The sequence below is a fragment of the Tyto alba genome, unplaced genomic scaffold (assembly GCF_018691265.1).
Source record: "Tyto alba isolate M040663 unplaced genomic scaffold, T.alba_DEE_v4.0 Super-Scaffold_40, whole genome shotgun sequence".
In the NCBI taxonomy this organism is placed as follows: Eukaryota; Metazoa; Chordata; class Aves; order Strigiformes; family Tytonidae; genus Tyto; species Tyto alba.
Window position 1 is genome coordinate 33,348,993 of NW_024881316.1, and position 22,614 is coordinate 33,371,606.

At 38.9% G+C, this 22,614-nt stretch overlaps 1 long non-coding RNA gene across 1 annotated transcript in view; it reads right to left on the reverse strand.

The window, feature by feature from the left end:
* Nucleotides 1-21,028, reverse strand: part of LOC116965668 — a 40,606-nt gene extending 19,578 nt beyond the window's left edge. The window contains exon 1 of the long non-coding RNA XR_006166479.1: nt 20,974-21,028. This is a non-coding gene — a long non-coding RNA (uncharacterized LOC116965668). The remainder of the gene's footprint in view (nt 1-20,973) is intronic.
* Between the last annotated feature and the right edge of the window lie 1,586 nt (nt 21,029-22,614).

Consider the following 22,614-nt stretch of genomic DNA (forward strand, 5'->3'; position numbering starts at 1 on the left):
GTCTTCTCAGAAGGTGTTTTTGCTAAAGAAAATGAACATGGCAAGCTGGCATCTGAGTAAAATATGAACCACATAGCATTTTATTTCCTAAGTCACTCATTTCATGCTGTCTACTAGCTTTTAAAGGTCAAACATGTAAACTTAAGAAGTGTGTGTGAGTGTATACTAGTTGCAAAGCTCTTTTTTTGTCAGTTCTATGAAGCAATAACCCATGAAATATCGTTGATATCTCATGGGCACAGTTCTCCATGCCTGCAAACATTTAAAATTGCACTTGTGGTACATAAAAGATTTATAATGATCTCACCCACAAATATAAATTTTATCCCACATAAGAGAAAAAGACCTAGAAGCAGAAGCAGTGAACAGCTGAATATGAGCATAGTGTCATAAATTCATAACGCTTACAGCCTTTTAACAACCAGTCATAAATGTGACCGATTTCAATGTAATTTATGAGACTTTGTGATAGAACCAGGATTACCTCCTCAAAACTGAGTTTTAAAACACAGTAGGTACAATTATGGCCTTACTATGCTGTCAGTTGAGGCAAATGGGATTGGGGTGGCCATCTGAATGGTCCCTGAGCCATGATGCATGTGCAGTGTCAGATGACTGTAGCTGAATGGGCTCCACCAAACTGTAGTGGAGATCCTACTACTGCTCCAAGCCAAGCAGCACATCCCTTCACAGTATGAGCTACCACTAAGGGACTTGTTAATAGGGACTATGCAACTTGTCATCACCAAACCTATCATTCTTTGTACGGGTACAGCTGGGCAATAGATGTCCGTCATACATCATGGTAGTGTTGTAACCATTTCTCATGCAGGTAATTATCAGATTCACCTCATCTCCATCACTCAATCACCTCCGCCCACACATTCACATGTAATATTTTAAACATATTTAGACAGTTTTGTCTGGACTGGAATTTTTAGTGGCAGCTATTTGAAAGGAAAGGACAGTTGAGAAGGAACTAGAAGATAGGAAATAGCACCAACCAAGAGGACAGGGAATGAATAAGAAGTCAAACATGCTTCCTCAGGCATCACTGGAACAGCTCATGTCGATCAGTTGCCATAAATTAAAAACCTTTGCTTTCCAAAATGCAATGTTATTTTTCTACTACAACGGTATCATTTAAGTCCAATATTTATAATAAAAAAAAATCTGAATTTCAGCTACATGTATCTCAGAAAAACTCCAAGACAAACCCTGATATCTGGCAAGTCAACAGAACTGTTTATTTTCTTGGACATAGGGATTGAATTTTATTTTGGGTCTGGCAAGACAAAAATTTTTTAAATACCCTGGAGAGTCAGAGTTTGCCTCAGAGCTCTCTCTTTCTGCACCTGTCAGAAGTTTGATTTATTTATTTTTTCTCTACTGTACATATTGGCAGCTTGGAAACCTGACAAACAAACAACTTGTATATTTTTCCTGTAACCTCATCAGGAAAAATCAGGAGGAAGAAAACATGTTTTACTACCTAAGCTTTTGCTTCCATTTTTATCTTACATTGCACTTGTTCTTACACATGGAAGATAACAAACAGTCCCTTGTGTTGCCTATGTGTATGTATTTGAAGGCAAAATATTATGTCACAGTGTGAAGTTGTAATATCGTGCCTATTAAAACATCAAAACTAGCTCAATATAGAAAAAGACATGGTGAGGTCAAGCTGCAGATGTATCCCCAAAGGTACTAACTAAGAAGGACATTTTAGTCCCCATTATTTTTAAATGTGTGGTGATAACTAATACATAATTCTTCTGGTTTGAGGGATAACGTGTTGGCTAATAGTTGATGGCTATGTCATCTGAAGAGGCAAAAAGTTTTATATTTTATTTACTCTCTTTCTTTAACTTTAAAGCACTTACATTTTCTTAACAAGAAGATCATTGACCAATTAAGGAAAGAAAACCTCTAATGACAGACAGATTCATGATATTTGTTACTGGTTGATTCCTTAGTCAAATGAATTGTAAACCATTAGAGAGCAACATGGTGGTCATTATGAAATGTAACACTGATCTGAATTTCTTGCATAAAATTGTAGATATAGCTGCAGTCAGTCAAAAAATAATGCTGCATTCACACAGTGCTCATAGTAAATCTCAAAGCATATTAGAAAACAACAGAGTTAATTATTACATGTTCTGTAATAAACAATAAGAAAGTGGTTACAGACACTAACAAAAAGCTAGTGGTGTCAGCACTGGGGTCTAAGTAGTTGGTCTGTGCTTTGTAGAAATGCATAGAGGGGGAAAAAAAAAAAAAAAAAAAAAAAAAAGACATAAAGCCAGTTGGAAGGACAGCCCTGAGGAGCTTGCAGAGCTCTTTACCTCAGAATAAAGTGGTTAGCATCAAGCGCTTTTCAGTATCTGAGTGGAGACCTTCTCCATACCACACTGAAATCACTGCAGTACCCAAATAACCTGGATGCATCCTGGACTGTGGTGCAAAGTTGCAGCAGCCAAAAGCTCCAGCCATGACCTAAGACACGACTGGTCTGATTTGTTGCTGAAAGCCCAAATGTCTTTTCCAAAGTCAGTTGTCCTAATAAGACATATATACCTTTCTTTATATACTTATCTCAGTTTATATTCTCCAAACCATCATGCTTGCTACAAGTATTGTTTCAGGTTCAGAGAACAAGAATATCTGAGAGAACCAAGAGAATCAATACACATTCAAGAGTTTCACTAAGAATAAAAGATTTTAAGAGTACAGAACCGGGATTTTTTTTCTCAAAAAAGAGATAACATCATCACCAAAATGTCTCACCTTTCCAAGAAGGTAAAGTAGGCTCAAGGCACTGAAGAATTCCCACTGAAAGCCTTACCTATTGCCTTCAGTGGGATCTCTCACACAAACAAAATTTGGGCTAGAATGATACTCCATTTATCTGGCCAAGGTACACACATGGATTTGGAAGCTCTTCTAATTTTCTGCAAGTATTTTAGGGTTACTCTTTTGTATCCAGCTAAGATGAAAAGAAGAGGCTGAAGCAAGAAGAAATATAGTTGTCTGTGTAATCAGCACATGTCAGTGAGCCATGTCATGCTCTGAGTGAGGCTTCTGCTCCAACAGCAGAGGTGTAATTCTTCTTTTATTTTCTGTCTTATCACAAAACCATGAGAAAATTAACCTTTACTGAAAGGAATGTAAGATTTTTCTACACCTGCATTTAGTCTTCCACTCATAGCATCTTGGATGTTAAATTTACCATTGCCGCTTCTAAAATAGAGTCACCCACATGAGAGAGAAAAGGACAGGTATTTATATCTTAATAGATGCAGGAACACAACTCGCATTTACATTGGTGCTTCAGCTATTAAGTAAAAATTAATATGAATTCCTCAGAGGCTAAGGAGAGGGAAAAAGGATAACCTTTTCTTCTTAAATGTGTGGTCTGGAGAAAACTGAATGAGAGGTTTCTATGCTTTGAGTTCTTAATGACAGAACATAATTAGTTATTTTTGTAGGGTCTTTTCCAAAAAGCCTTTGAAATATGGCAGCCCAAATCATACAGTTCTGATGTAGGTTCATTTCTACTTATATCAAGGAGCAATATGACCACATTCAGATAGCCTGTATCAGAGTAAGTTCAAATGCCACAGTTACTAGAGCATCTAACTTTAAAACAGTGAGGCTTCATTACTGCTGTTACATCCTGAGTCTTGGTTCACTCAGTGGGAAACAGCAGCCACTGCAGCCAAACTGGACACCAGCTGTAGACAGGCTGAACATCTCTTAGGCCTGCAGTCAAGATTTATTCAAGAAGTTTTGTATGGGACAGTGCAAAAATAATGGATCCCAGAAGGGCTCTGAAACTGTAAATATTAGGGTTATCAGAACTAAACAGTTAGCAACTGAGTCACACCAAAAGAGCTGTTACTCATGTACAGAGTACAATTTCAGTAGCAGATCCTAAATTTGCCCTGCTTTAGTGACTAAAACATTCTCTCTAGTTTTTCAGGATATTATACAACTGTCATCAACATTTATTAAAACCCAGATAAAAACAAGTATTCAACTTAGCACTCTGATTACAGTTAGTAGAACAGCTATGGAGTTGCAGAAGGCAAACAGCCACAGTTTTGCAATGGTGAAGTAACATTGAATGTAGCATGAAGTTACTATTTGCTCCTTTTTCTTCTCGGATGCTTAATATTCCTATTTATGCAATGCAAAGTTTAAGCTAAACTAGCTACTGGTTTGGCATCAAAAGAACCATATATGATTTTAAATGATTGCTTGACAGCCTATGTACAGAACTTCCCAGGTAAGAACTGCAGAAATCTTTTAATATCTATTTAACTGTTCCACAACTCTGATGGATTTTCCACATTTCAGATGGAAAACCATACAAGCCATTTTCATCCAAGCCAGACTGTATTGTTAGTTTTTTAATAGTCCACAAATTCTGTCAAGCATTGTCCATTTACAGGAGAATCTACAAGAAGAGAGGGAGATTTAAAAAGAAAAAAGATCAATGAGTTAACTAATTCTCATTGTCTTCTGTACATCCCAGCACCTAAATGCCTTATACATGCATATTTATTGTTGAATTTTTGTATCTAGATATACTCCAAACACTAAGCACACCACATCTGTTGGTGGTCAGTAACCCATATTTTGAACTTGCTTGATCTTCTTGAGCTTTCTCCAGCCTTTTTCCACTGTATTTGGAGACAAAATGGGTGGTTACATGATGGTATGACAAACTACTATTTTTCCATGAGACATGAGGCACCAGATAACTGGAAGCACTGAAGGCTCCAGGGTGGCAGATCCTTGTTGATCTAAAACATGACCAAAGGAGTGTGAACCAGCACCTCAGCCAACTGGAAATCAATAAGATACACTGGAGGTGGTGGTGATGAAATTCATGGGACACTGATTCTGGTCCTGGCCCTGCTACTGGCTTACGTTACCTTCAACAAAACTGAAAAAGTAAGCTGAAATGTTGGACTCTTTGCAAAGTACAAGGATGTGTGTGAGCAAGAAAGGAGTAAAAAGAACTAGAAATAATCACCATTTCAGTACAATGATTGCTAGTCACTAGAGCATTTGAGTCACATGCTCTTTCATGTATCACTTGAATGGCTATCTAATTCACAAAGCAGCTATCCCCTAAAGAAATAGCTTTAGTCATCACATTGTTCCTGGACACCATGGGGGTTTCTAAAAGACAGCCGGTGCAGGGCATGTCACCAGCATCCTCACAGTCTGACCAAAGAGCAGGGGCACACATGACTGAAGTGACACTGAGGCCTACATACATAACACTGCTCTTGACCATGCTACCATTTTTTCTGCTTCTTTTGATCTTTTTTATTCTCCAGAAGATTCAGTCCTTCCTTCGTTCCTCCTCAACTCATCACAGTATGAAGACATTTCAGAACCACCAGAACACTATCAGGGTGGGAATAAACCACAGCTGAAAAGGTAAGGGTTTCCATTTTTCTTGTTTAACCATACAATCACGGGTAGGAAAAAAAGGGTATTAGACATACCTGAGAATTCACTGATTCACAGAAGCTTTTCTTCACCTTCCCACATGCACAGTAGGCATCCAACTACATTTTACTTATCTATCCTTCAGCTTGTGAGGAACAGTAAACCAGTCTTACTGTTCTGCATATGAATGGGTAGACCCACTAGCATTAGTCAGACCTTGGCTAATATAGACCAGGAGACAATAAAAGTCCATGCAATTTACTGATGGTTTAATGAAACATATTCATACTGAAGAAGCGCTACTTCTTTTCTTTTACTGGCTCCACTCACTTTATTACACAATCCTCTGTGCCCATGCCATTAAATCCACCAACTTTCTGGACCGTAGCCTCTACAGACATCTTCCACTCATCTAATGAGTATTGTCCAGACAACAATCCTTTTATTGGCATCCATAAAAGTCCTAGCTTATTTGCCTTGCAGAAGTTAGATCTTTATTGGCTATGTATGCTTCATTTAGTTAATTAAGAAATAACCAGCAATAGCCTTGGATTATCTTGATTTTGAGAACTCAGTCTGGGTTCATTTCCAGTGCTTTAGCTTGTCAGTTTAGCATGAATTTTTCCTGTATATTTTCCCACAGCCTAACAACGACTAATAATAATCCACTATTATTTATTTCTATTCTAGTTATGCCTGAAGATTCATACTAGCTCATGCATCTCGTATGTCTTCCAAAACCATGACAAGAGAAAGTCCATGCTTCCCAGAAGCTCACAATACAAACAAGAAACAAAAACAAAAAGTGGAAGTAAAATTGCTATTATTAATGAAATACTAATAAGGTGACCTCCCTATGGTAACATTTGGATCGCGTAGAAAAACCACAGAAGTCAGAAGAGGTAATATTATTTTTCTTCTGGTTTCTGTGTAAATAGATATCAAATGCAGTTAAATTAATTTTTAATTCTGTAAAGAAAGTTTGTAGTGCTGTATCTAAAAACCAGTAAGCATGTTTTAGGCATTAAAAAACATTTGTTTGGTGGAGTTTTCTCCTTCCATATTTGGTTTATTCACACCTCTGAGTACTCACATATTGATGGTCAGGCAAGCCTAGTAACAAAGCTCAGCTTTACTGAGCCTTCATGGTGTTCAGTCAGTAATCAAGAGAAAGTTGATTAAACTAAACAGTCATTCTTGATGATCACTCGTGATTAGTACACGATGTCATTACGGGATCAGGCCTCCATGAAGTTTACTCCTCTCTTTCAGGTGCAGTGCTAGGTGATTGGCAGGATTGCGATTTGTTCATCACCCAGGGGCCAGTGCCAGCCACTGAGGGCAGAATACACATTTGTAGCAGGGACACTTGCTAGCAAACCTATTGTGAGATAGCAGAGACCCATGCAGGGTCAGGGTTGATCTAGTCCTTCATCAGGTGTTTCCACAGGGCACTGGTGAACAGGAAAATATTTGTGATTGAAAAAATGTCTCCTAAGAGTGTAGAAGAAATATTTTGTAGACACGTCTGTATATTTTTAGTGGCTTTTCCATTTTGTAACTCATGCACATGAAATGAAGGGCTATTTTCTACCCCTACCAATATTAGGACATTTGCCTGTTTGGCAGATGACTGTTTTGCAGATGCTTCTTGAACAAGGGTAAAATATACTGTATAAAATCCATTATAGTTTGCACAGGCTGATCATTTTATAGGCATAGATTTTGCGCAAGGCCCATGTGGTGGAAGTAGAGGACATGGGGCTCATTCAAAGCTCCCCTCTAAAACACACAGTCCATGGGCTGCTGTGCTGTCCCTATAGCACCGTCCTTCCAAGCCTGTTTTAGCCTCATGAGTTTTATAATGTAGAAAGAATCCACAGACCTCCAGTACACTGATCTTTTTCTTATTATTACTTCCTTATAAGAAAAAAATACATTAACCGACTATAGTCAAGGATCTCCATGCCTTAGTTTGTCCTTGACTTGCTTTTGAAAACATGAAACAAAATTCAGCATTGGCTTTTCTTGCCTGTTTTACATTAATTTAGAATATTTTGTTGAAATACTACACTGAACAGAAAGCTTCTCCTTGTCCCCTGAGGGTATTTCTAATGCATTGATATACATGCTAAAGAAAGATTCGTGTTCCGCATGGACTATGGCTTCAAAAATAGTAGCAGCTCTGTAGTACAAAAGGTGCATTGCTCTAAGGGAATGTTCTGCAGTCAATCTGATGACTTCTGTGACCTTCTCCAATGAGATGAGGAAGATCATAAGACCTACCCACTGCCCCCCTCAGTCCCCAGCCTCAGAGCTGTCGATGTCTTGGTAAAAGCTGTAGCTGTACATACTTCCCTTGCAGCAACTGCTGTCTGACACAAAAGATGGTTTTGGAGACAGAGACAGGATAGAAACACAGTGCCAAATCAACACAGTGTTGGATAAAAGTTTAAGACTGATAGCTGTATTCTGATAATTGTACAATAATATTTCCTGAATTTATCATTAGAAAAATTAGGTCTGAAACTAGAGATTCCTGCATGCAGTGGTGCATGATTTTTAAAGGTAACATAAAAATACCAGCAATCAGTATTTGCACATTATGAGTAAAAGCTGTTTAATATCTAAGTCTGAGGAAGAACAGCTAAGACATCTGGGTTGTTTTCTAAGATCTGCCACAGATTTCTTGTATCTCCTCGGGCTACCACGTAAACTATAGGAAAACTGTTCAGCAGCTGCAGCATGTTTTGGAGCCCTGGACCTTCAGTTACCCACAATGGGGATTTGGGTGGGACACACTGGGGCTCTCTTCTGGCTTTCAGGGGAAGAGGAGGTTTCATTCACCTGTAAAGCTTGGTCTGAAAGCAAAGAAATAGTCCAGGACCTGGGAAAAGTGTGCCTTAGCTTCTCCAGCACTGACTTTCTTTAAGAATAAAAGGATAGAGGGGAGGAAAGATGGGGAAGACAATATAGAAAAAAAGATAGAAAGTAGGAAAGATGGGGAAATCTCCAGCCCCAGTAGGTCCTAAAGTGTTTAAAGGTTTCAGGTTAAAAAAGACTATAAAATTGCAAAGAATTATTGTCTCCATATACACAAGATGATGCTGTGTCTTTGTGAGATATGCTAAAGGAAGACTGCATTAGCTGAAACAGATCAGTAACCAACGATAAAGAGCAGCTTGCATACTTTGGGGAGTTGAAAAATATAATAAGCAACAAGAATACTCCCTCGGAAATTCCCCTTCATTCATTTGCTTGCTTGAACTGTGCCCTCAAAATCTGTACAGAGGTCTGGATAACATGCCTTACATTCTGACATTTCCAAACTTTAACTGACAGAGAGCAAAAATGTCATTGTAAAAAGGAGCATCAACAGTAGAGAGAGGTATACGAACAATTAGGCCTTCACCCTGACACATTTCCCCAGGCAAGCAGGCTCAACGAAGCCAGAAATGTTGCTTGAGCAGGGTCTAAGACCCCAGTGCAGAAAGCATTTAAACACATGTTTTTGATTTGAACAAGACTTGACCAGATACTTAAAGTTAAGTGCAGTTTGATGAACTGAGGCTTGATGAATGATTGCAAGATCAGACCTTTATACCATTCAGCCTAAAACTGCTTTTAAAGACTCTTCACTTCCATGTTTATAATGTTTCCTTCTAGAAGCATCACTATTCAATATAAACCTTGCTTATTTTCCTTTACAGTGACATTAAATCCTGAAATTAAATTAATTAGTTGCTAATATTCACTCTGTAAAAATGTGTTGACACAAAGAGCATAATAAACAGTGGTTGGGTCAGATAAATAGTGAAACATTTACCTGACCTCAAGCCATTATTATAATTAGCTTCTTCTGACACATTACAGTTTGTTCTTCAATCTACCACTCACTGAACATCCAAGAGGACATCCACACAACAGCATCAGTTCACAGTCACAGGCATACTGGTGAGCAGTGCTTTCTGTCCTATAAACAGCACAGCAGAACGCAGTGTTAAGTCTTTCTAAGGCTTTAAGCACTGTGGGAATAGCTGTTATTTCAAGTTTTTCCTGTTCTGCCATTTTTTTTGAAACATCATTTTACAGGAGAGTTGGTCACTCAGTGTTCTGTCAGAGCAAACAACAAACTTCAGCACCTCAAGAGCAACAACAGCAACAAACATCCAGGACTCATACAGAATTGCACCCACAGTGGAATCCTATAAGCCAACTGTGTATCATGCTTATTGCCCCTTGTCATAAATTTCCTCTTATTTGAATATCTGGCAGTATTTTGGGTGAAAAAAAAAATATTTCATTTAAAGATTATCAGCTGTTCTGAGTTTTTAAGTCAAATGCCAGATCTTTCCAGCTTTCACTATAAAATACAAACAGGTTATTTTTATAATATGAAGAATTCTGGATTGCTTTTTTTATTTTTTTTTCTTTTAACAAAGGAATACATGATGTCATGGACAAACAAATATTGTGTTAGTTTGTTTCTAATAACAGACACGTTTTTTAAAGTAAGGATAACAGGAAAAAAACAAGATAAAAGGAAAAAAGATGAAGTTAGTGTTGAATGAATTAATAGCAGGCAGGTGGCTGGGTGGGTGTCATGGCAGATAAACACTGAGATGAAGCCAAGGTAATTATAATTATAATCTGGCTAGTAATGCTTTCAGCTGAGGGTGTATAAAAACCTCCGTAAGTTAATACTGAGATGTTCAGATCAACCTCCTTCTTGCCTGCTCCCCCAAAACACAAGCTCATATATTCAAACAATTATTTTATGCATTTTTATTTTCTGAGCATTTCAATCAGTATTTTTTAAGATGGCTATTCTGTTGTAACTAGAGTTCAACCAACTTTCCACTCTCCTCACACAATCCTGGAAAACATGAGTATGTAATCAGCTGAGTCCCTCTTGACCTCCATGTTTTGCTGGACAGAATTCACCTCTTTCTATCATTCTCTTTTGCAGGCTTTCTCTCCCCACTGTGCTATTCACAGGGGTATAAAATGCTCAGGCAAACAGAAGTCAATGGCAGATGTGTCAGCAGCACTTCTTTCTGTAATTTTACTAAATGGATGTAGCCCATAAATGCAGCTTTAATTAATGGAAACATTTTAAAGGCACTTATAATAAGAGGGGGAAACAACAGTTGCCAAAAGCAAACTTTATTAACAAAGTATGTTTTAAAATTATTTTCCTAAAGGTGACAAAGTTTTGTGGCGGGTTGACCCTGACTGGATGCCAGGTGCCCACCAAAGCTACTCTATCGCTCCCCCTCCTCAACTGGACAGAAGAGAGAAAATACAATGAAAGGCTCATGGGTTGAGGTAAGGACAGGGAGATCACTCACCAATTACTATCATGGGCAAAACAGGCTCGACTTGGGGAAATTAGTTTATTACCGACTAAATCAGAGTATTAAAATGAGAAATAAAAACAACTCTTAAAACACCTTCCCCTCACCCCTCCCTTCTTCCTAGGCTCAACTTGACTCCCAATTTCTCTACGTCCTCCCCCACAGCAGTGCAGGGGGACAGGAATGGGGGTTGTGGTCCGTTCATCACCCATTGCCTCTTCCACTCCTTCCTCTGCAGGGGGAGGACTCCTCACACTCTTACCCTGCTCCACCGTGGGTTCTCTCCCACAGGAGACTGTCCTCCATGAACTTCTTCCATGTGAGTCCTTCCCACAGGCTGCAGTTCTTCATGAACTGCTCCAGCATGGGTCCCTGCCACCGGGTGCAGTCCTTCAGGAACAGACTGCTCCAACGTGGGTCCCCCATGGGGTCACAGGTCCTGCCAGAAAACCTGCTCCAGCATGGGCTCCTCTCTCCATGGGGCCACAGGTCCTACCAGGAGTCTGCTCCAACATGGGGTCACAGCCTCCTTTGGGCATCCACCTGCTCCAGCACGGGGTCCTCCACAGGCTGCAGGTGGAGATCTGCTCCACCATGGACCTCCATGGGCTGCAGGGGCACAGCCTGCCTTACCATAGTCTTCCTCACGGGCTGCAGGGGAATCTCCGCTCTGGCACCTAGAGCACTTCCTCCACCCCCTTCTTCCCTGACCTTGGTGTCTGCAGGGTTGTTTCTCTCACACACTCTCACTTCTTTCTCCAGCCACAATTGCTCCCCCACAGGTTTTTTTCCCCCCCTCTTCTTAAATACCTTATCCCAGAGGTGCTACCATCATCGCTGTTTGGCTCGGCCTTGGCCAGCAGTGTGTCCACCTTGGGACCATCTGGCATTGGTTATGTTGGACTCTGGAGAAGCTTCTAGCAGCTTCTCATTGAAGCCACCCCTGTTTCACCCTCACAATCAAAATCTTGTGATGCAAACCCCATACAAGATTTTATGTATGCAGTAATTAAAAGAGATATTTATTTATTCAAATACCCTAAAAATCTTAAAGGACCCAGGTTGTGGACATGTTCTGTTTTCTGGAGGATGAAAGTGAGACAGGACAGTTTTCTTGCTCTTGTGTGATGAGGGGGAATGATTTTACTGTGCCTCAAGGGTCTTTTATTATTTAGAGGTCTGAACCTGAAAGGTGCTGAGTGCTCTCAGTTCTCATTGACTTCAATGTCACCCAGTCCTTCAGTCAGCTTCAATGGGATCTGAGGGAATGCCACATCCCGCAGCAGATGTTTTCCCCATAGAGCATCTCCTCTAGTGTACCCCATCTTCAGAAACACAAGGGCCTCAATTCAGATTCAGCAGAGTTCGTAGGTGCATGCTTAAGTCTATCTTTAACCAAACACACTTCATCAGGATTTAGCTACATGTCTAAAAATTAGTATGTGTTTAAATATTTTACCTTCCTGAATGGAAACGGCACACTTCTTTATTTTCTGTGGAAAATGTGACAAAATGTCCTTTTGTTTAAATATTAAGTCATCATTTTGGAAAAAAAAAAAAAAAAAAAAGAAAAAATCATAAGTTAATATACTCTCAGTAGGTAAATAACCTGGTCAAATCCCCTTGACATTTTCTAAAGCCATCACAATTCAGTTTTGCTTACATACACTTTGCATTGTTTGTTGTGGCAGGGATGTGCATGGAGAAACTGAAGAAAACCCATGTTCTTGTTTCATCAAAGGAAATGGCTTTCTTTAGGAAAATGCCCCCTCACACACCATCTGACACTGGCTTTCCAATCAAATATAAAAAGTAAAAGCAAACTGTCCCCACCATCTGTGACAAAGTCCCTTTAATTCTTCAAACACTTCTCTGTAAAATTCAGCTATTAGTAATAGCCGTACATTTTGCTACATTTGTACATTAGACTTGTTTTCTTTCATTCCTGATTGAGACAGAATCATTGTATTATTAACCCAGAGAAGTTCTCTGTCCTTTTTAATTCCAGAATAATGAAACTCATTGGAACTTGGCGGCATTCAGTCCTGCTGACTAATCATTGGCATTGGCTAATGGCAATTTTTAATCAAATCTTATTATTAAATCAGAATATAGAAGATTTAGAAAATGCAAGGTTGCAGCTAGAGGTCATTAGTCATGAGCACAAGAAGTAATCAATACAATTATGGTTGCTCAAATTGTGTCGGATGGGCCAGGTGGCACAGTGTGATAATGCCTTACCCTTTCACCTCTGGTGTCCTGCTTGTTTTGCAGATAACAGCAGGTCTGCTGGTTCCCATCTAATTTCTGGTGGATGCCTGAACATGCAGAAATCTTTAAAAGGAATTCGACGAAATGGGCTAAATTCAGTTCTTAGTCACACTGGTGTAAATTATCAGTGGAGTTATTCCAGATTTACACTTGCCCCATTGCAATTTGTTTAGCTGTCTCTTTTTTAAAATTAAGATATTGTATTGGTTAATAGGTATGAGCTGGAACTGCTCACTTAACAAAGCCATCAATAGCCTAACCTCCTTGTCGTGGTTTGAGCCCTAGTGCAACTATGATGTAATTAAAATTAAGTTATTGCAGATTTATACTGATGCTAACAAGTGCAGAGCTGGATTGTTGAGCAGTTCCTTTTCATTATGAGCATGTGATACTGAGGTTGCCTTATTTTGTTTGTCTAAGGAACATACTGAAGAAAGGATCCTCAGGAAGTAAAAAAAGGGACTACGAAAGGCTAAAAAAAATTGAGAGTGTCAGTAGCAGGTGGAGCTACAAACAATCTGTGAAAAAGCTGCACTTCATCCTAATAAATGAATGTTCCATCCCAAACTGGTGTTAACTCAATGGCACTAGAAAAGTTTACACCAGCTGTGAATCTGTCCCTACTGGCAAGTGTTCAAGCAAAAATACTAGCATCCGCAAGCATTTACCTTCCAAAAGACATGCTTTTATTTATCTCTTTTTAACAAAATGATTGGCTCAACTCCAATGTTAGGCAATTTTTTTAAGGATTTCACACTGCATCTTCCTGGACAAGGGGTGCTGGTCTACCATCCATCTCAGCAAGGAACACTGGAAAATGTTTGGTTACCAGTAGAGGTTGATGTCTGGGGCATATACATATCAGGAGGAGTATTACTTTCACTGAGAATTTAAAAATTTCATTAAATACTTACTTTGGAGATAATTTTCTCTTACAGAAATGTCATCAATTTCACTTTGTGTCACTGTATTCCTTGCACTAATCTACACATCCACCCTCTAACGCAAATAAAGGAAATTCCAACAGTGCAAAAATACTGTGTTCACGTGAAGGTGAGATTTCCTTATGAAAGCCTGACAGGCCAAAAAAGTAGACCATCCTGAATTTTTTTATTTTTTCTTTTTTTTTGTAAACAATCACAATATCTAATTTTTCATACATGATGTTTCATCCTGTGTAGCTTATTATATGTACGAATAAGAAATAAAAATTCACACAGCAAGCTAACTACCAACCATATAGACATAATTGCTTTTGGAAATATTGTACTTGAAGACATTTTCATGTCAGCTGTATGTGTTCGGGTATCATCATAACATGGTGTTTACACCAGATTAATACCATATGCTGTGTGGGAATTATGTCAGGTTATAAATGGAAATACAGTATAATATCTGAAATTCAGGAGTGCGCTAGAGTCTGATTTCTTTTAAAGTGCTGCTAATCAAAAAAAAACATAAGTTTGAATAACATTACTTTAGATTTACACCAGTATAGTGCAGATAGAACCAAATTCCAGCTGCCTTTAAGTTTCATTAAACAAGTGTTAAAATTATCACCAATTAAAACTCTTTCTATACACTACGAGTGGACTTGTAACCTCATTAAGGCAGACAGGAGTGCTACCACAAAACCATAGTGAATCCTCAGATCTGGTAAGAATAATTTTTCTAGCTTTTTTTCTCCCAAAATGATACCACTTTTCCGTATCTCCTCTAGGCCTCTTGTGAGTCCTGTCAACACATTTTATCTCAAAGCTGAAAGCACTTCTTTAATCTGCATTTTACTCACTGCCTAAGTAATTTAACAGTTGTCGAGCAGGTCAGGAATAGGAATAAAAGTATACAAAAGTGGGGGAAGATGAGGGATGCGAAGAACATGGCAGAAGTGAGTCTAAACAGAAAGCAGAGTTAAAAACAGATGAGAAAGCCAAATTAAGGAGCAGAGCCCAAGTGCCAAAGCCAGTAAAATCCAAGGGAGCTTTCCACTGATTTTAATCAGACCCCCTGGGAACAACAGTGGGGAGAATAATGAAGGACATCGAGAAAGATGGCATCATTACAGTAACAGAGCTTAGCAAAAAGAGAGCAGACGCTGACAGAAAGCGAAGGTTTACCAAGGGAGTGTCTTCCCATACTGCCGAAGAAGAGGCAGCAGGCTCCTTCATGGGCTAAACCGACCGGCTCCGGAAGCCAGACGGTCACATTAAGTCAGCATCACACCCCAGGTCTCAATCCTGCTCTCCATGGGGCTTATTAGCTGCAACGCCTGGGCAGCGCTCAGGCTCCCGCGCGGAGCGGCTTCCCGCCGAGCCGGGGCAGAGCGGGAGCAGAGCAGAGCCAGGTCTCCCCCTGCATCTCAGCAGACCTGACCCACCTTTTTTTCACATTCAGGCTGCTGAAAATTAGACAAACACCTGACCCCTTGGCTAGCTCCTTAAATTCACACTCAAGTTCTGAACAGACTGCATTACTCAGGTTAGCAGATTGGAAAAAAAAAAAAAAAAAAAAAAACAAAACAAACAAACAAACAAACAAAAAAAAAAACACAGAAAATGCTCACGCATAAAGTTACAGCTCTGAGTTTAAATAACAGCATTGCATTATTAAATGTACAACTTTATATGAGAAGATTTTGGAAAATTACAGTATGTGAGAAGATCTCAAAAGTAAATGGTGCATTAATCCCTCAAAAAATAGAATTCAGGTCTAAAGATGATTTTCATTTCAGAACAGATATGTGTGCTGTAGGATCACAGCTTCTCCTGTAAGGAATAAAGTATCTGCAAGGTACTCTATGGAGTGTTTTCTTGTGCTGCAGTAAGATAAGCCCTGTATTTTCCATTGAAACATGGTATGTATTCATGTTATTCACTTAAGCATTACCTAACTCTCTTAGTGATGACAGATTGCCATTTTGATTAAAAATTTAAGGGCATGCTGTTGATTTGACCCTGATTCATATACTGAGTAGGACGTGATATCTTTTGTGCTAATCTAGTTCCAAGCAGATTAATATATATATATATACACATATATATACACATATACACATATATAAATATATGCATATATAAAAAACTGTTGGAAGATTGAATGTAGAAGGAGAGCATTAACACTCTCTTTGCACAGGATCTATTAATATGAAAATTACTGTAATATGATTAACTACTCCTCTTAACACCAAAGAGAGTGAGTCTTGAGAGATTATTTTGCAAGATGATAACGTTTCCCTATCCAGTTTGTAACCCTGGGGAAAACTGAAAAAATATGGATTTTGATTTGAACAATAATGAAATGGTAAGTGATACAGCTTTGCTGTCTTATAATGACTGTATTAATTTGCAAGCTGTAGTGCTAAACCAGAATAGAGGTGCTCGAGGAGATATGCCTGTTATCTAGGCAACAGTTAATATGATGAAAATGCTATTTAGAAGCAGCTCCATGTTTTTATCATAAATATAACTTTAATTCCTTGAGAATCTCCATAAAGTCCCAGCAGCATGTAATAAATGCAACATAATCTAAAAGAGAAGACTGTCATTTATAACCATTCCTAATATTAGTTATGGACCTTTTAAAGTTTAAAAGCACTTTCTGTAAGAGAATCTTTCCCATATATTCCGTCCTATATTACTTCCCTAGTTTAGAAAAATGACTTAACTGTGATAAAGAGATTCAATTTTTACCTTTTGCTTGCTTTATAGTTACCGTGGCAGACCTTATCTATTAATTTTCCAGGGAGAATTTCTCTTCAATGATGCTCTTTTCCCCAAAAGTGAAAAAGTATTTTCAATTTTAATTCTAGTGTAGGAAAGAAGTACTCCACAAGCAAATGACAAAATGGAGCTATATACAGACTGATGTTTTATCACCAGACTGAAAGTGCAAACATTCTGTGGATGCAATGCTCTTACGAATTGTCAGGATTTTATTACTGATACTTATATATGACTCGGCTAAAGAAGCCTTTTTATTCACTGGTGGGGCTATACTATACAGATTTCATATCATATTCACTGAAGCTAAATTTAATTTGGCAAGACCATAAACCATAGCCAAATTTTCTATAACAATAGCCTTTGGAAAACAATATTTCTAAAGTTTCTTGGAGGTCAGCCTTGTAGACCAAGAAATGTAGGACTGAACCAAACGATAAACAGAATTATACTGAGTTACCCACAATATACAATTCAGATCTCAGTCAGAGCATCTCTTGTCTGGCTTATCCACGGTAGTCATGTTTTGTCCTGTCTTACCTTGTATCATAGTGCAGATATACTGGCATACTACACACATATTTATTTGGGCAGAAGACATCATAATGAAGCAAGATGAGAAGGAGCAATGATCTCTACATGCTTCGATACATCACCAAACTTGGTAGGATGCTACATAGGGTTGTCCTCATTTACCAGCCACTGTCCCCAAAGTTTTATTCCCGAGGATCTATTTCACAGTAGCATGTAACATAAGTTAATAGGCTGATGTTCATGAAGGGGCAGTATTTAAGATGGCATTCTTAGTTGGTTTGTCTTCCCTGGCTGCATAAAATAGATATACAGGTAATTTTCCTCAATTTTCCTATGGAGTGATGAATGAACTTTAGGTCTAGGCATTGTGAGAAGAACAGTTCAAGAGCTGGGTATACCCCATGAGGCAGACGTGGTTTGCAACACGCTGAAGCAGGTGATGTTGCTACAAGCTTTGCAGGCAAGTATGACGTTACCAAAATACTTAGTGGTACAATAGAGATAAGTGAGGATTTCCTAAAAGACAGGGAACACTTAAATCCTATTGGGTAAGGACAAAGAAACCTTGTTTCTCAAGGACAGGTTGGCTCTTCTAGTCCTGCTTGAAGTAAATAGAAACAGAGCAGTAGGGTTTATTAGTAAGCTTCAAAGCATGTCTTCTGACATTTCTCTGCAGTAAATTAGCATAGCTTTTTCTCTATGTGACAGTGGCACCAAAATGTGCTGTGACATGTTGAAACAGAATTCAACTCTGAAGAAGAAAAGCACTAGGGGAAAAAGTATGGGGAATGTATTAAAATGTACCTATTCTGTTTGCTTTTTTAAAGCAAATATAAAGCACTTCCAACCGTTCATCAGCCAAACCTGCAGTTGGCTTATAATCACATAATGTGAATATTATGAGGAGATTCTCTCTGCTTACTCTTCACATAAGCAGCTACTCCAATAAGGATGTGTCTTCCTTTTTATGTATTCCAAATGTTGACATGATAGTCACAGATTTCTGTATCGCTCAACAGAAAAGCCTTTGCCTTCTGAGACAGAACTGACAGAAAACGATTGTGAATCTGAGAGAATCTGAAGGCTATTCTCCCCACACTGGTATTTCCCTTTAAGCACTCTCTCTTGGGTTAGGAGACCAGGAAGGAAGCTTTTTTGTTCAGCTTTGGTGTGTGCAAAGTCTTAGTTTCTGTGAAGATTGCAGGATGTTATGGTGTTGGCTATGTCAATATTGTCTCAGTGCATTCTTAAACCCTGTAGCTCTGAGCAGGTAGAAGTCTGTCTGTAGCTAAATGATAAGGCTATATCTGCTATAAATATAACAACATCATCCCCACACACGTACAGATGGCTACGGAAGAGTGATGAGACATCTTGTTTTGCCAAATATAGGACCTAATGAAAGAAATCACAGACTCTACATTTTAGCTCTTGAGACTTTTCATCTTTGAACTTTTGAGTTCAAGTTCTTCTTGGCTCTGGGAAAATTCAGGAGCTTGTTATATTATTTATTTCTTCCCTCCCCCACTAAAATCCTAGGGCATGAATTAATTACAAATAAGAATCTTGGCATAGGTTTCAATTTAAAGAGAAATATTTCTCTTCTGCTGACTTTATGCATTTTCTTCAGGAGATTCAGTGAAGGGACAAGTTTAAATTACAGGAGGGAATACAATCATCCCAGAAAGGTTTTAAAAAAAAAAATATTCTAAAGTTTAAAGTATTTTGCAAAAGCTCACTCCCAGCAAGGTTCTTTCAATATTGCTATTAAAATAAGTGACCATTTTCATTTAGGTTTATGCAAAAAGAATGTATTGTCACTTAAGTCTACTGCCAATTTCTCAGCTGGTATAAATCATCATTATTCCAGCCTGGTGGAGTAACACTGCTGTACATCCAGCTCAGGATTTGGCTCCTGTTCCTATTAATTCTGATACAGGGTAGCTGGATGAAATTATGTGGCCTGTGTTTTACAGGTAGTTAGACTAGATGCTCTAATGGTCCCTCTTCTGCCTTTAAAATCTATGAATCTAATGAAAATTATGTGTGTGTATCAAGGGGAAAATATGTCTGTTTACTGCACAAAATTCTTGTGCCTCATTTCACAAAAGACATCAAAACCTGACTATTTCTTAAGCCAGGATTTCTTTTCATGGTATTGATAATTATATTACAAACAGTGTTTAGCACATGAAATTAATAAATCTTTTGCTTCCTCGTTTACACCGGTTTCCCATATTGTATTAGTAACCACACATTAGCTAATCAGCAGGTTGAGGGGAAAGCTGCCAAAAGCAGATCTGATAATTGGCAACAGTCAAACAATCATAGCAGGAAACTTTACACTTCCTGCAGACAAGGCTACTGATGAAGACAATGCTGAGATACAACTTTAGGGACAAAAATTAGGATGTTTAGTTCTTTCATGTTTAATGATCTCTCGGAAAACTGGATTCATAGCTCACAGGGAGATACAGGCATTTTGTACAGAAACAATATAGATAACCACTCAACATTGGTTAAGGGAAATTTGGTAATCCAGCGATCACATAGAAACATTCATGAGATCTGTTTTCTGCCAAATTTTACAAGCCATTTAAAACACCTTTTATATTTGTCTAAATCCATATATAGTACAGTTATTACTGCAATAAGTAAATGCTTGACCCATTTATCTGCCCATCATTCCCCTGACAGAAATATCAACAAATCCATCCTACAGGAAGGAATTTTAAACACACATCAGCCAAATTTTAGACTCACCGAAGACCTTAGGTACTTCAGATAGGATTTAAACAAAAATTCAATATTCCAAGCTTCCACCCATTTATTGCTTAGCCTTAGCCCCGTATGAAGTTCTTCAAGTGCTTAAACTAAATTTTCCCATGTTTCCTCAGCAATTATTCTTCTAGGCATAGATAGAAACACTTCAATTTTTATAGTATCAAGAAGCTGGGAATTCCAAGTAGCTTTGACCTCAGTCATCATCCACAGCTTGGCATCCTTCATCTCATTTTTGGAGACATTCTTGCTGATGTTTTACATCAAATATACCTCAGATTAGATATAGTAACAGTGGCTCAGAAAAGCAGAGCTGAAGATCTCTCAATTCTGCTCACACCTGAGTGATTCAGTCTCTCTGGGCTATCACATCTGTAAGTCTCTTTCACAAGGAGGATCGATTTCAACAGGAAAACATGAGATGATCTTACTTTCAAAATATATCTGGACAGACAGGACAATTCCAAAGAGGTGGTGGAGGAAGAAACACATCCTAAAAAATGCCCTACAGGGCTTTGAGAGAAAGAACTGCTACTCTATCCACTATATAAAGCAAACGTGTAGGACGAAGCACAAGATGATGAATCCTGAGAATTACTTTCCTGTGCCTTGATATATAGTGCCTACATTCCCACAAAGCAGGTATTTAAGACACACCCTTGGAACTAGTGGTTTTCACCACTTGTCCCTACTACAGATGGCTGATCAGTGCTTTTCCTTGAACTCTATCGCCCTCACAACCAGCTGTCATATTAGAGACTAAATCTTAACAAATCTCTGGTTATGCAGGAAATCACCCTCTTCAGGCAGTTTTTCTCTTCATAAAGAAACAAAACACTTACTTTCATGAAACAAGCAGGCAATGGGCAGGCCAAAATTTAGGTACAAGTCCTGAACCTGAAATTGTACAAAAACATAGAATAAAATAACTTCAAATAACAAAGGGAGAAAAGTACTATGTCACATATCTTTTCTGCCTCAATTCACCTGACCTATCACTGTTTTTACCATCTCTTATACTGTCTTTGGGCTGTGTTTCCATTCCATGCATATATCAGGCCCAAAATACAGGGCCCTGATCCACATCAGCAGAAAAACCATAAATGAATGCAAAATAAATATAAAAATAATGGCAGAAAACTAACAGCTGAAGAACAGTCACTGCACTGCACTCATTTCCAAATACTTTATGATGGTAAAATTTCAAATACAGTATAAGGAGTTCAATAAGATGTACAAAAAGTGACACTGGGAGTAAGGGATAGAGAAGTAAGGTCCTGCCTAAGCTATGAAACAGGACTGCCTTTGTAGTCATTCAAGGCAGATACCCTCCTTGCAAAGTGTGTGGTTTTGGGAGAGACTTGTAATACCTACACTATCTTAGAATAGGATCACTACTTGCTCATGTGTGTTGAATTTTGCCCCTATCACCTCACTGATAGAGCTGAGATTAAGTACTTTGGCCAGCAGAGGAATCACAAATTCTGGGACACCATACCTTCATCTGGGGTGCCTCCAAACATATGGAAAACAAGGCCACAAATTTGTACATTTTCCTTCTACTAAGTTGTTGTGGTTTGAGCCTGGTCAGCAGCTAAACACCACACAGTCGCTCACCCACCCTCCCCCCACTTAGGAATGGGGAGCGAATCAGAGGGGCAAAGGGAGACTCGCGGGTTGAGATAAAAACAGTTTAATAACAGAATAACACACTGACAGCAGTATCAACAGGTGATGTACAATACAGCTGCTCACCACCCACCTGCTCCCGGCCGGCGATCCCAAACACCAAGGCCCCACAGCCACACTCCCAGAAGGGGCAGCCCCTCCCAGCCCACTCCTGCCTTTATATAGTGAGCACAATGTCACGTGACATGGACTATCGGCCAATCGGGGCCCAGCCCTCCAGCTGTGCTCCCCCCGCCCCCGCACACAGGTGAGGGCACTGGGACCTGGGGAGCCCCTGGGGTCTCAGGGTGCTGCAGCTCCTCCCGCTGCCAGACCAACGGGAACTCTAGGCCAGCACCAACCAGGACAAAAGTGATGAATCCTTTAAGCTACCAAGCATAGCAGGACCTCAAAGGATATTGACATTACTATCATTTATCAAAAGCAGAAGGAAAATGCAGAGTAAAACTCCATCCTTGAGGTAATCCCTAATCTCACAAAAAATCTCAGGGAGTTTTTCTTTTACTTTCAATGTAAGCAGATCAGGACCCTCTGGTAAACCATGTGTTTTGTGGATTAAATGTTCACTTTTCCAAGGTCGCACAGCAAAATGGAACGAGAGTCTTTCCCTACAAATTTCAGATTTACCATTTAATTAATTGACTTTGGCAGTTGGCACACAACCTTTTAAAAAAAAACATTCTGAAATGTCAGCCTTGAAGGAGGAAAAAAATCATTTGATGAATTTAATCTAAGTGCCAACCAAAGCACAAATGTTCCCTGTGGACCCGTTACAACACTGGAGTTCACAACTG